Source organism: Propithecus coquereli, unplaced genomic scaffold, assembly GCF_000956105.1.
Source record: "Propithecus coquereli isolate 6110/MARCELLA unplaced genomic scaffold, Pcoq_1.0 Scaffold203, whole genome shotgun sequence".
Lineage (NCBI taxonomy): Eukaryota > Metazoa > Chordata > Mammalia > Primates > Indriidae > Propithecus > Propithecus coquereli.
The window spans coordinates 213,033-226,822 of record NW_012145301.1 but is presented as its reverse complement, the minus strand read 5'-3'; the positions used below and the strand labels follow the sequence as shown (position 1 = coordinate 226,822).

The window sequence follows — 13,790 nt, the reverse complement described above, 5'->3', positions numbered from 1 at the left end:
CTCAGACACCCCCAAGCCCTCTGGAATGAAGGACCTGACTGAGCGCTGGGCGTGTTGCTGTTGGACAGCTCTCAGCTCTCACCCTCTTCAGGAACTGCCTGGGCTCAGAAGAGCCACCTTGTCCAAGGAAATCCTTCCTTCCCAGGGCAGCCTGCTTCCAGTGATTGACAGATGGAGCGAGGTAGAAAGGTCTGACTCCCTTGCCTGTCAGGGGATACTTCTGCAGGATGGCCCCAGTTTGGGAGCTCCCTCGGGAGTCAGCTGAGGGCTTTGATGAGTCTGCACCACCGGTGAGAAGGACAAACAGAGCAGCCCCTGGTATTCGGAAGCTGGCCCGGCCACACTACTCTCCCACTGGACATAAAACTTCACAGAATACCAACCTCAAATAAGGATATGCTGAGACCACAATGAAAATGAAACAAAGCAAGACTTCTTCATAATTTTGTCCTAAACACAGGCAGAAACAAGGTCACTGTGTTACACAAAAAGATAACAAATTCTCACTACCCTTTCTTGGCTAAAACGAGTGACCACTACTTTATTTTTTTTTAACCAATTACAACTTTTTTCTTGTTCTATTCTCTCCTCCCTATAAGATGTATCAAGATATCTAATCACAGAAGTGCTTCCAATTTCTGGAAGCATCCTATCTAAAGTGAGCCTTAGATCTTCTCCCAAATCACTCAGGAAGTATAAATCCTGGAATAGGTTCTTTCTAACAATATTTTACTGAGACACCGACAGCTGCCCAGGATGTGTGTTCTCCTTTGCGGCAACGAGTAATAAATTTAGCTTAACTTCAGGTGTTTTCCTGGTGGTCTTCAGCGGAAGTGTATCGACACAGCCCATCCTCTCTTTGGCCAGCCTGTTTCTTTCCCTTGTCTTCTCCACGGGAACTGATCCCAAGAGCGTTTCCTCCTGCATAAATCTTTGTCACAGTGTCTGTGTCCTGGGAACTTGGGCTATGACAGGAAATCCCTAATTCTTAGCTGTAAGAGACAAGGGAGCCCCTACAAGAGCCCTGTCTCCAGGCTCTGCAAGCTGGAACCCAGGTCAATGACACCCGAAGATTGAATAGCGAATGGGTGCTCTGATGGGGACGATGAGAGCAGGCAAGGCTATTCCAGGTCTACATACTGGTCTTTGAAACGACCTAGAGGCAGCAAAGACCCTGAGCCGAGGTCCTGGCGGGAGCCCTGGAAGGACAGCCGTGGGAGAGGTAGAGAAACCAGTGGGGGCCTGGCCAGAGGGGCCTGACGAGCCCTAGGAAAGACCTACATCCAATTTACCTAACTTTGCCCATTGAAAGGATTTAAGCAGGGGAGAAACATAATTAGAGCTGTATTTTGGAAAGATGCCTCCAGCTACAGTGTGGTAAAAACATGAGGCAGGATGTCAATAAATAGGCCACTGAGATAACTCAGGTGAGATTTCAGGGTGAGCTGAACCAGCCTGGGGATGGTGGCGCTGGAGGTAAGTGGACTGGCTCAGGAGCTATTTGGGGGTAGAGGAAGACGGCCTGGCGCTGGATTCCATGTGGGCTGTAACTGGGTGACACTCGGAGACCCTTCAGAGAGACGGGGACACACAAAGGAAGACCATGTTCTGATGGAAAAGATGTAAGCTTAGCTGCAAATGTTGGTTTTGAAGAAACGGAGATGCCCAATCTGAAACTCAGGGAGGAAGTTTGGGCTGGAGATTAAGACACCAAGTCTCTGACTCAAAATTAAACTAAGAGGGCCAGGGATAAGAAGAAAGAGGCCCTAAGATACTCAAGGCACCCCCATAATTCAAGGGGTAGGCAGAGGACTTTAGAAGGCAGAGCCAAAATAGTAAGAGAAAAATCAGATAAGTGTGGTTTGGGGTTCGGAATCTAATGTTGCTCTTTAACCATATCAAATCAAACATAAAATATAGTAAGATCATGGCATGTAAAATTCATGACTGTGGTGTTTTAGAAATCTTAAAAATATTCTTGGCTTTTTCTCTACCCAAGTGCAAGTACATTACTTTATGCATGATCCCCTGAAACCCACCAGCGCAACTGCAAGCAGATCTGACTGCAGGATTAGTGACCGTGTCGACATTAAGGAGGACGAACAGTTTGTCAGCATCGGACCAGCAACAGCGACCTGGAGCCAGCCACTCTGTCAGGCTCTGGGAGACGATGTGACTGAAAAGCATTCCCAACTTCAAGGACGTCATCATCCAACTGGGACACACGACATGCCCTCGGGGAAAAGTAAAGAGCACGAGAGCATTACGGTGGTTGGAGGGGGACACGCCAACACAAGGGCTTCCCACTGAAAGCCAGACCTAAGGCAGTGATTGGAAGCTGGGGCTGGTGGTCCATCTGCAGACAAGGCACAAAGCACCAACATGTGACAACCTTCCAACGTGTCACATTCTGATACCCATCTTGAACATTCTGTAGCAAAATTGTGTTGGAAAAATTTTTGTGATGTTAATCCCCCTCCCCTTATAAGTACACATACGGCATTTACAATGCAGAACATTGAATCTAGAGGAAGATTCCTTATATATCCTGTCTTGCAAACATTATCGTTGCTGCTCCTGCTCTTAAGCCTTCTTTAACCGTGCCTGGAATATTCTTCAGACCTCTCCGTCCTTACCAATATCTCACCCCTCTTATAGGCCCAGCTTAAATCCCAATTGTCTGTAATACCCCTGCTGCGACGGCATAAATTGAGCTCTGTCTCCCTTGAACGTGCACAATAGTGATTTTGTACCTTACCTGGTATCTACAGCTTTCATTCAATCCTCACAGAAGTCACTGTGAGGGAGGGAAGGCAGGATCCACTCCCGTTTTGGTAACAGGCCGTAACCCTGAGCCTCAGAAGTCAGAAGAGTAGTGTTGGCTGTCAATTCCCACAGTTGGTGAGCAGGTGGGACAGTTCTGGAACCTGGACATGCTTCCGGCAGGTGCGTGTTCCTGTGGTATCCTGAGCATTTTGCAGCCCGGTTGCATCGCTGCTTTTCCATGTGTAGGGGTGACCTTCCCTTCCGAATCCCCTAGAAGGCAATGATCATGTCTTTTTTGTGTCCCTAGAACCTCCCAGGATGCCCCACAGCCAGGAGGAAAGCATTGAATATTTGCTACTTAAAATATCCATTATATCCATTAAAATAGCCATTGTGTCTTGCAGGCATACTTGTGTTTAATCTTTCTATTGACTTGGGTTTCTTCCTCAAAAAATGTATTATTAATTTCAGAATTTGGAAAAGCAGTATTCAAGGTAATATCAAATTTAAACCTCATTTATTCATCTAGCTTTGCAAAAACCTAGCCTGCAACAGGAAGACCCTAAACTTTAAGAAAATGCATCCCACATACAAAGTGGACTGCCTCTTGGGGGTGATACTTTTAAAGTCTGTGGTTTAGATACATTTTTTATAAATTATGGTAAGGATTAATTAAGCACAACATTAATTGACAAGCACTAGATTTCTGGGTCTGTAGGAAGTGTCTGCAGCTTCTCACTTGATTCTGAGGGGAAATGAGTTGTCTGCAGTAAACCATTTGGGAAGAATGTTTAAGTTCTGAAATAAGGAGTAAGAAGAACAAATCTGGCCCCAGCTTACATGGCTAGGAACGATCCACTTGTCTACCCTACTGATGGCTTTTACTCTGTGCCTAAAGGAAGAAATGACACAATCTTTAGTTCTATTCCTCCCCCGCCTTAATCCTACCTCATATAAAGCAATTCTGGATTGTGCTTTAGCGACACCAGCAGAGCGTTTTTGCTGTGGTTAGCAGAACGCACATCCATTTGTAACTTTAAAAAAATTAACAAGGCCTTTTATACTCACGAGAAATCTGTAAGCTTCAAAATTCAGCCTCAGTCGGAGGTGAGCGAAATGTCCAGAAGATGCTGTGGAGAGAGAAGGACTTAGCTCACCAGAAGACTGCTGAGCTCGAGTGTCAAAAGACGATGCATACAAGTGGCAATTTATGACCTTTCTTTTGTTTATTGTATGATTAACGATTTTATTTTTCCATAAACATTTTTCTGACTTTAAAATAATATGTGCTTATTGTAGAAAAACTGGAACATACAGACAACGAAAAATTAAAGGAGGTGTATTCTCATAGAGGCAAGACTTTCAAGAAGTGTGGATTTGGAAGCCCCTGTTCAATTTACCTGTAAGGCCACATCTCCCAGTGAGAACTTGACCCTGTGGTCATTTAGTTCACCCTGACTGAACCCAGCCCCACGTGTGTCTGAATCCTGGTGCCACAGGAATAACTTGGTTCTAGCAATCCTTCCGGCTACACCATCTCCCAACCCCTCAGATAAACAAGAGCTTTGGGAGATTTCTGGTATTATGCCAACCAGAGCAAGACTTCAAGCAGAGATGCTGGCTTTTTTTTTTTAAACTAACCTGAGTATTTGGGAGTAATAGCACGCAGTTCATTAGTAGTAGACCTCCCTGGTTAAGCTTTAAAAATGGCCACATTAGGACTCCAAAATCAGTTAGTAACAGTTGGGGAAACTACCCCAGGAAGATATGAAAAAGATTATCAAGAAACCAAATTCAAGGACTTGTTTTAGAAGTGTGGGGCAGCGGGGAGAAGAATGAGAACAATTAAAATGAAAAATTAGCTGCAGGCAAAGTCCCACAGATGCGAAAAGAGAAGGAGCAGGAGGTTGGGGGAAGAAATGACAAGAAACAAAGAAAAACATGTGGCCAAATGCAGGAGGTAGGGAGACAACTTAAATCAAGAGAGAGAAAATAAATTTTTTGTTATACTTTTACGGAAAGTTTGCATAAACAATAGTCATATGTCTTTAGATTTTAAGATATGGTTAAAAGGAAACACATTGTGACCGTGTCGTAAATACTCCAACCGCTTTGGGGAGGACCGTCCGGTCCCCCGGTCTGCAGCCCTGCAGAGCACATAGCCGTGTACATTTTCCCCACGAAGGGCCCGCGTTCTGCTGAGCAGGGCTTGGCTGCTCTTGGCCTGTGGCTTGGTGGCCTTCTCCACCCCTTTTAACTTCCCCCACCTGGTGTAGCACACGCACACGTTGAGGAGTGCAGTGTAGACACATGACTGCTCCACAGAGTCCAAGCCAAGAGCAAAGGCCTGGGGGCTCCGCAGCACGTGCACTTGTGATAGAAGCCACCGGAAGCTTCCCGGTCAGCTTCCAATCTTTTAACAACTTCTTGTCATTTTGAAGGCCACAGCTTAGTTCCTGGTTTTCTTTGGTGACAAGGAAGACACATGGAGGCAAAAAGGGAGCAGCAGTTCGGGCGCGGTGGCTCACGCCTGTAATCCTAGCACTCTGGGAGGCCGAGGCGGATGGATCGCTCAAGGTCAGGAGTTCGAGACCAGCCTGAGCAAGAGTGAGACCCTGTCTCTACTAAGAATAGAAAGAAATTATCTGGACAACTAAAAATATATATATATAAAAAATTAGCCGGGCATGGTGGCACATGCCTGTAGTCCCAGCTACTGGGGAGGCTGAGGCAGGAGGATCTCTTGAGCCCGGGAGTTTGAGGTTGCTGTGAGCTAGGCTGACGCCACAGCACTCTAGCCAGGGCAACAGAGCCAGACTCTGTCTCAAAATAAATAAATAAATAAATAAAAATAAATAAAAAGGGAGCAGCAGCTAGTGAGCATCTTCCCTGAGACTCCTTAGGGGAGAAGCGCCCGACCACGCCACAGTCCTCGACCCTTCCAGAATCCTGCTGGAAGCACCCTCGATATGATATGATGAGAACGGCACTTTATCTCTGTGGTCCTCCTCCCTAAAACACGTAACTCCAGCCTAATCGTGAGGAAAGCATAAGATACACTCACACTGAGGGACATGGCACCAAAAGCCCGACCAACACTCCTCGAAGCTGTCAAGGTCATCAAAAACAAAGAAAATTTACGAAACTGTCTCAGATCATGGAGATTAAGTAGATATGACAACTAAATGTAATATGGTACCCTGGATGGGCTCCTTGAACAGAATGACAGTAGGGACAAACTTAAACCTGAGGAAAATGTGGACTTTTGTTAATAATAATGTATCGATATTGGTCCATTAATTATGACCAGTGTATTGCACCAATGTAAGATGTTAATAATAGAGGAAAGTCGACATAGAGTAGACAAGAACTCACAGTCCTATCTTTGCAATAATTCTGTGCATCTAAAATATTATAAAAGGTTTATTTTTAAAATGCAGTGGAAGTGCTTTACTCTCAAAAACTCTCTACAAAACGTGCTGGCTGCTGAAATTCCTAGGCAAGTCTCTCTAATTCCTAGGAAAGTCTCTTCTACCAATTGGCTAGTGCAAAAGTCAATTGTAAAAGATACCCTGTGTTATGCTCATTTGTCTGACTTCTTATGGGGACATCTGGAGCCCCCTCATCCACCTAATTAGGTCCCTTTTAAAGACAGAAGACACAGAAGGGAAATAACCGTAGAAATGCCATCGCTCTATCCCAGAGGATCTTGCAACTTTCCCAGTCTGAATATTGATCCTTTGATGCTCAACACAGATACCTTCTCATGAACTGCCTTCAACTAATACATGAAGGACAAAAGCGGGGCAAACAACTGTCTTCTCCAATCCCTTTAAGATTTGCTCGTTATCTGTCACACTTGTCTTATCAACAATGACGAACAATGTGAAGCTGCTCTGCGTCAGACAGATGTCCTGATCCCTAAATGCCAGAGCCACTGAGCTGTTACCAGCTTTAGAGGAGGTGCCTTGCAGGGGGAAGCTGCCTCCACAATACAGCACAGAGTAAAGAACGCCAGGCGCTGTCTGGAAGCGCAGATGTAAGAAGGTTCCAAAATAATTTCCCAAGGTAAATTCTCAACCCATCCTTAAAAGGGGGTCGCATGGAAGTCGAACAGGTTACCAGTTACTTACCAGGCCTCTGATGAATCCGCTGGTGGCAGATGTCCACAGAAGCCTTGGAGTATAAAAGGATCTTAATGCAAAGGTGAGTGGAAACGAGATTGCGGTGATCCGTGGACCCAAGGAGGGCAAGGCAATAGACACGTGAAATTTAAAATGCCAGCGATCAATGTGGTTATCAATAACTGAGATCAAGAATGAGTCCAAATTTTAAGAGCATAACAACAAACAAACAAAAATCCTTGAAGGAAAGTAAGATAAACCCAAGGTAACAGAAAAGAAAACTAATGCACGGAGCTTTACAATAAAGGAAGAGAAACAAAGGGAATGTGAAGGAAGGTGACCTAGAGGAGTTTATTTGATGGGATTTGGAAGCTGCTCAAATCACCCACCTGCGTGGTTACCCAGATAAGCACACGCTAGCTCAGGACATAGGACATTCATTCCATTTGGGCGACAGATACCCGCCCCAAGGTCCTACATCTGACCAAGAAGGAAAGAATTTGCTCTCTATTGAACGTGAGTAATTCAATTTTGCCCTTTAGATTCCAAACTAACTTCTCTGTCCTCACTTTTCTTACCTAACACATTGTATCTCCCTCCATCATACTTCCAGTGCTATTCTTTTAAGCAGATTCACCAAAAAAAAAACCTCTACTCATCCTCTTTTGGGTACAGCAGCCTCAATTTTTCTTGAAATTCCTGTAGGGAGCGATGTGCTGTGTGGATATGTTCATCACACACATGATTAACCGTTTGCTTGACAGGCAAAATCTGGAACCACCGAGCCTGAAGAGAGAGAATATCCCTAAATCCAAGTATTCCCACAGTAGGGATAAGATCTTACAGTTAAAGGAAATATTAAAGTCAGGTGCATAACTTCTTTTTATTATTCAGTGGTTCTTGATATCACAGCCGCCAACGGGGTAGGAAACAAGGATTGAGTACACTGCTTGGATCTTCTTTATGGAGGGGAAGAGAGGGGAATCCACCACTCTAAATGCTTAAAAGTAAGTTAAAACCATTTCTTTTGGAAAGACAAGATTTTTATGAACTGTGATCGTTCTCTCCCAGGAGTCGGAATCCTGCTTTCCGTCTTCTTAAGTCCCGCATCCCCTCCATGCGTCTCGTTCACTGGATCCTTCTGAGAGGGACAAACAATTACCTTTCTTCGACCACAATGGCTGAGGGTCCTAGAGTAAAACTCACATACACTCCTCGTATGCTTGTTCGTCCTAACTTCATGCCTGAAAAAGGAAACGTCTGCATTGAGAGTTTAAAATATATAAACAAACATGTACAACTACGATAAGACGTGTTCCTCAAAGTAATCACCTTGGGGTCTCCAGACACTTATCCAAAAGACACTGTTATCATTTTAAAAACGATTTTTGGAAGTCTGCTCTGGGTATTGCCTTCACATGAAAATCAGCCTCAACTTTATGGCTCCATATTGCTTTTGACTAAAAGTGCAGTTTCCTAGCTTAATCATTAACTTGACATCAAATCACTTTGGTTTGAAAAAAATGAAGTCTATTCTCCAAGGACAAAGAGTTGCCACAGTGAAGAGAATCAAAAGAATGTATAATAGGTTCTGAAGGCAACGAAACATGGAGGCCTTCCAAACCTGTGCGAGTGACTCACTGGGATGTGTGAACAGCATCCTGGAGTTTGCTGGGGACAGCGTCACATTCACTTGGGGACAAAGGCGGTGATATGAGTGCTAATGAAAAGGAACCCCCCAAATTAACCACATTACTTTGTAATTTCATACAGAAAATTATATGCATCTCTAACCGTCACTCTGTTTTAAATTGAAACAGTTAGCTAAAAATGTGGGTTTTTTTTTTCCAACATTGCTGGAAAAAGAATTTTGATCAGAAACTTCCATTTTTAGTTGTTTTAACTCAGAAGCTCCAATAATAAAGATTGTGCAATAAAAATTTGTTATGAAATCATATTAACTAAAGATAGAAATAAATTGACCTCACCTAAAAGTTTCTCTCAAGTACCAAAAAAAATCCACTTAGACATATAACCAAATGTTATTTAATATCTTAAAAAGTAACACAATCCAAAATGGATATTTCACACAATACTACATAAACAACATGAACACAATATTACCATATGGAGGGACTTTCAAATATAGACTTACAAAAATCCCTGTCCTTTTTTTTCTTTTAAGTTATTATACTAAGCATGACAAGTAATCATCATTTACAATATGGTACACTGACACGATAAAAACCATGTTACAAATGTGCTGTTATAAATCAGTAACATTAGGGAAGACATTTCATGAACTGTAATTATTTCATATGAAATACTATACAATATAAACAGAACATCCATCTTGGATGACCTTTACAGCAACCAGAGACCAAGTAATTTAAAATTTTTTTTTTCAGTGCAAACACATTTTATTCAAGGCAGTCTTGGCTGCAAAACTCCTTTCTAACATACAGTAAACCCCACTTGCACTTCTTAATTCATTTACCCTAATGCAATAGTCACATTCAGTCACTCAGAGAAAGATACCTGCAGAATTATGATCCCTTTAAACTTGACGTTTAAATTTAATTCTCTTCTAGAACGTAGTATCTATGTCAACTGCTCTAAGGACTTTAATCTGTAGCCGTCAATACTTCATGAAGGTGACTCCAGGGCAGCCCTATTCCTAACCCAGCGTGTGTGCACAAGGTTGCAGTGTCCTGCCCTTCCAATGTGGAAAGTGTGCCGGTACCTGGGTGGGGGAATGGGACGGAGGACCTGGCAGGGAAGGAAGGGGAGGTGCTGAGTGTGTACTTCATGACTGACTTCCTGGAACTGCAGAGCACTGATGTTGGAGGAGATCTCAAGTCTCAGATTTGGTACCTTTTTGGTGGGAGCAAGGGCACGGGGGTACCAAGATCAGCCTTTGGACAGGGAGGTAGGCAGCTGTACGTGGACCAGCCACACCTCTCATCTTACACTTCCAACCTTCCAGAGTCGTCACTGCCTCACCTGGAAACGCCTCTTGCTCTTGTTGGCACAGGCTGTGCGTGTGTTCACACTTAAAGCCAACGATTAGCAATTAAAGCCCTGTTACTGGTAATACACAATCATAAGAAAGTTTAGTCCCCCTTGAGCCTTGCAGAATAAGTAACTGCAGAATTCTGAATCTTGTAGCTCATCACCTGTAAGTCATAGAACAACGGTAAAGACGTGTGTTAGGGGAGCCGTCACTGGGAATCTCTTTCTGGGTCGCTGCAGGAGAGGCAGAGATTGACTCGATCAGCGAGGTGCCAATGTCTGTTTGAAACACACGGAAATCTAATAATGAATTTTTTTCACGTATGTAATTTATGAAATGTCTCCTAAATAAAACTCTATGGGGAAAATGTTGGATGTATCCTTAATACTATAAAATCTTCTGGGAGAGGGATGGGTGACAGCTGATTCTTTTATCTCACTCGGCAAAGCTCAGACCGATAGTTATCTCTTTCCTGCCTGTATTTTACTAACCCAAAGCAAAACAAGGTTTTCCATGCTTTTTGCATGCATTTTTCCTGTTATAGCTTCCCTAGGCCCTAAACATGTGCAGGAGAGTCACTCAGTAGCAGAAGAGTACTGGATGACCTTGACAATGGGCAGGACAGTCCTGGGGGCAGCGGGGAGAAGTGGTCCCTTCTGCGTGGGTCCACTGAAGTCTGACTGCACACTGCTAGTGGGTTCTGTGACTGGTCTGTGCAGCGGAGAAGATCCCTGCCAAGGATCTTATGTCTCCTAATTTGAGAAGACACGTAGGACTGGATCAGCTCCCTCAGAAATCTAGATCCTCCAGAGTAGGACTCGATATATTCTACTGAATTTCTATTGTGCTCAGGAGCACTGTGAAGAGTACTTGATAAAGTTTTTAATTAAAATTTCTGTTTCAGCACCTTCCACTGCCAGGAGCAGTCATGTTCCTGAAAGACGGTATTTTAGCACAGGAATTATAGAAACCCAATAGGAAACCGTAAACAGGGTGTATGTCCAGATCTGCCTCTTACTACAATGGCATTTGGGTGGATTTGTTAACCTCCCACTTCATAAATGGATACCAGTAAGGTGTGCTAAGGTGTAAAATTCCAAATTTTTGAATGAACATGGACAAAGGTGTAAAGTTGTATTTGTTTTCTTTGACTTTATTAGCACACATCAGAAAAATAGCATTGTATTTAGTGATTTCTCGTGATCTACCGAACAGATAGAAAATAGGTCATAGATAGCTGCCACTGTGCTTCTAGGTAATCTTAAGTCACTCCTTCTGTTTATTCTTTTCAAGTACGGATATTGCAAGTATGACTTGCTTTGTTAACTGTTTGTGAATCCGAATGCTTTGGAAGCACTGTGAGATCCCAAAATGAACTACGCAAAGTCATTACTGGTTGTTGGGTTTTTAAATCAAGCTCCGAATACTGCCCACGTTATAAATGGCAAGACTTTCAAAAAATGATCCCTATTGTATTGTGAGCGATATGCCTATAATTTAAGCTAAAAACTTTACTTTCAAGTACACTTGGTGGTAAGTGGTTTATCCTGGGTAGAATTTTACAAAGCTGTGCCAACCTAAAAAAAGGAACAATGTTTCCGCTTCCACTAAACAGGTTTCTTCTCCCCATGGTGACTGCAATATAATTTAAATTTACATTTTAGAAATGCTGGTTGGGTTATGAAAAAGCGAGATTTTGGAACAGCTGGTGTTCAGATCATTGTTAGTCCAGATTAACTTTCAATGTATGCTTCCTGAACTTGAGCTTCACACCATCAGAGAAGCAGTACTTTGTTATTTTTACCCAGCTAGTTCCTTTTCACCTCTTCTATTTGTTCTATTTGATGGCACCCCTCCCCCTCAGATGCTCGTTATGGTCCCCTGAGATGTGCAAAATATATATAATGGAATACAAATTATTTAACAGAAGTTGTGGGATTCACAGCACAGCTCTTTTAATTAAAGTGAAGTCTGGGCTCGATACGGTGGCGAGTGAAGGCAGAAAGGCCCAAAGTGCTTCAAGGTCGGCAGTCCAAATTTCTCATGTGTCTTCTGTTACTGAAAACCTAGAATTCAAATCAGACTTCCATAGGAGTAAATAGCTTGCTACATCATATTTGCCAATTGGCTCTTCGCCAGGTAACTTTTAGCAGGGATGGGCAAGGGGGACACAAGAATTTTTGAACTTCTGTTCGTTCATAACAAAATCAAGTGCTCTTTCGTGGGGAAGAGAGGAGAAGACAGCATTACATCTGAAAGCCAAATGCAGCAAGAGCAAGCCATGGCAATGGGAGAGTCATGAGTCCACATAGGCAATCACCGACACACACACAGAACGCCATGGCCTAACGTTTCAGAAAGTTTTAAACTTTGCTTTTCTGAACAATACACTTTAACACACTGCTGCCATTTCATCAAATTTATGGAGGTAGTTATATGCAAAAATAAAATTACCATAAAGTAATATGCTGTATCATAATAATACATAAGTGTGCAAAATGCCGACAGATGTGTTGACCCTTTAAAGTTGAACGCTACACAGAGATTCAACCGGATTCAGTTTTGTAAACCTTTCAGTTGATAAACTCTAAGACTGGATAAGCAGGCATGTAACACAAAGCTATGCATTCGCTGGAGGAAAAGGAGATTGGCGAAGCTTGGTGAGAACCACCTTGGATCACACTGGAAATGGGCTTCCCGCCGCCGCACCTCCCCTGCTCAGGAATCCTCATGAGACGCGGGCGGGAATTTTCTATGTGGCACGTCTGCTTACAGGTACCATCCTTAAAGTCCATCATTTCTATGCTAATGGCTGCTGGTCTATGGGAGTTGTTTTGTCTGTTTGTTTTTTAAATCATGTACCCCATAGCATCAGGCAAAGAGTGTACACATTTTATTTGAATAATGTCTTCTGTAAACCCATTTTTTGTAAATATCAATAAATTCCTATCTTAAAGCTTCTCTTAAAGGTAATGCTTTCCATTCCTGTTCACACAGCATTTGATTATTTCAATGGCTACTTGCAGAGGATCAACTAGAGGCTGATGTATTGTTTCGATGGTTACATTATTTATGAACTGATAGTATGATAAAAATTTGAGAGTAGGTTTTTGGGAAAAAATGAATTGAGATCGAAAAATTTAGTCACTGTATGGTATACAGCTCCCCAAGGAAACAGACTATGCAGTCTATCAGATACACCATCGTTGTTCTGGACATATTGAAGCAATGAGACAGACAATGCATTTCTGATCAACCCAGGCATGCCTCAGGGGAAACAAGGCCTGAGCTCGAAAGCCAACTGGCTGATGCATTTCAATGGTGTGGGAGTTTACTAAGAAACGTGCTGGAAGTTTCACTATAATAAGCACAAAAAAGAAAGTCCAGTTTGGCCCAATGCAACCTTCAAATAACGGAAAAAGCATGAGGGAGTATTGAAATGTTTCAAGAATTAGTCCAACTATGTATATGACTGCATTCTTGAAACAGATGGCTAGGGATTAAACCTAATACAGAAACAGAAGTGTCTAACAAATTTTATGCCAGTTACTGAAATCTGAGGTGAAAATATTTTAGATTTATTTTTGGAGATATATATATATATATATTATGGTATATGGCTCCAAACAGCACATACCGCTAAACTAAATAAAACTTCATGTCAGACCACTTAACTTCCATTATCTACAGATCTATTCCATTGTTCTCGGAAAATAAAACAAGGGAACTTTGATACGTGTCTTTCCTATAAGATTGAAGCTGAATTAGTTGTAATCCCTTCGCTGCTGAGTCTGAGTCTTTGTATTCGACATGACATTGTAAACCAAAGCAAAAAGGTTAACAAACCATTTTGAAATCAGTTGGGCGAGTAACTATACATCCACCTA

At 42.6% G+C, this 13,790-nt stretch overlaps 1 long non-coding RNA gene across 1 annotated transcript; it reads right to left on the bottom strand.

The window, feature by feature from the left end:
* Window positions 1-8,922: 8,922 nt before the first annotated feature.
* On the bottom strand, window positions 8,923-12,265 carry LOC105810094. The gene is made up of 2 exons (XR_001137481.1): window positions 9,844-12,265; window positions 8,923-9,805 (listed from the first exon to the last, which is right to left on the bottom strand). It is a non-coding gene; the product is annotated as an uncharacterized LOC105810094 (long non-coding RNA).
* Window positions 12,266-13,790: the final 1,525 nt, after the last annotated feature.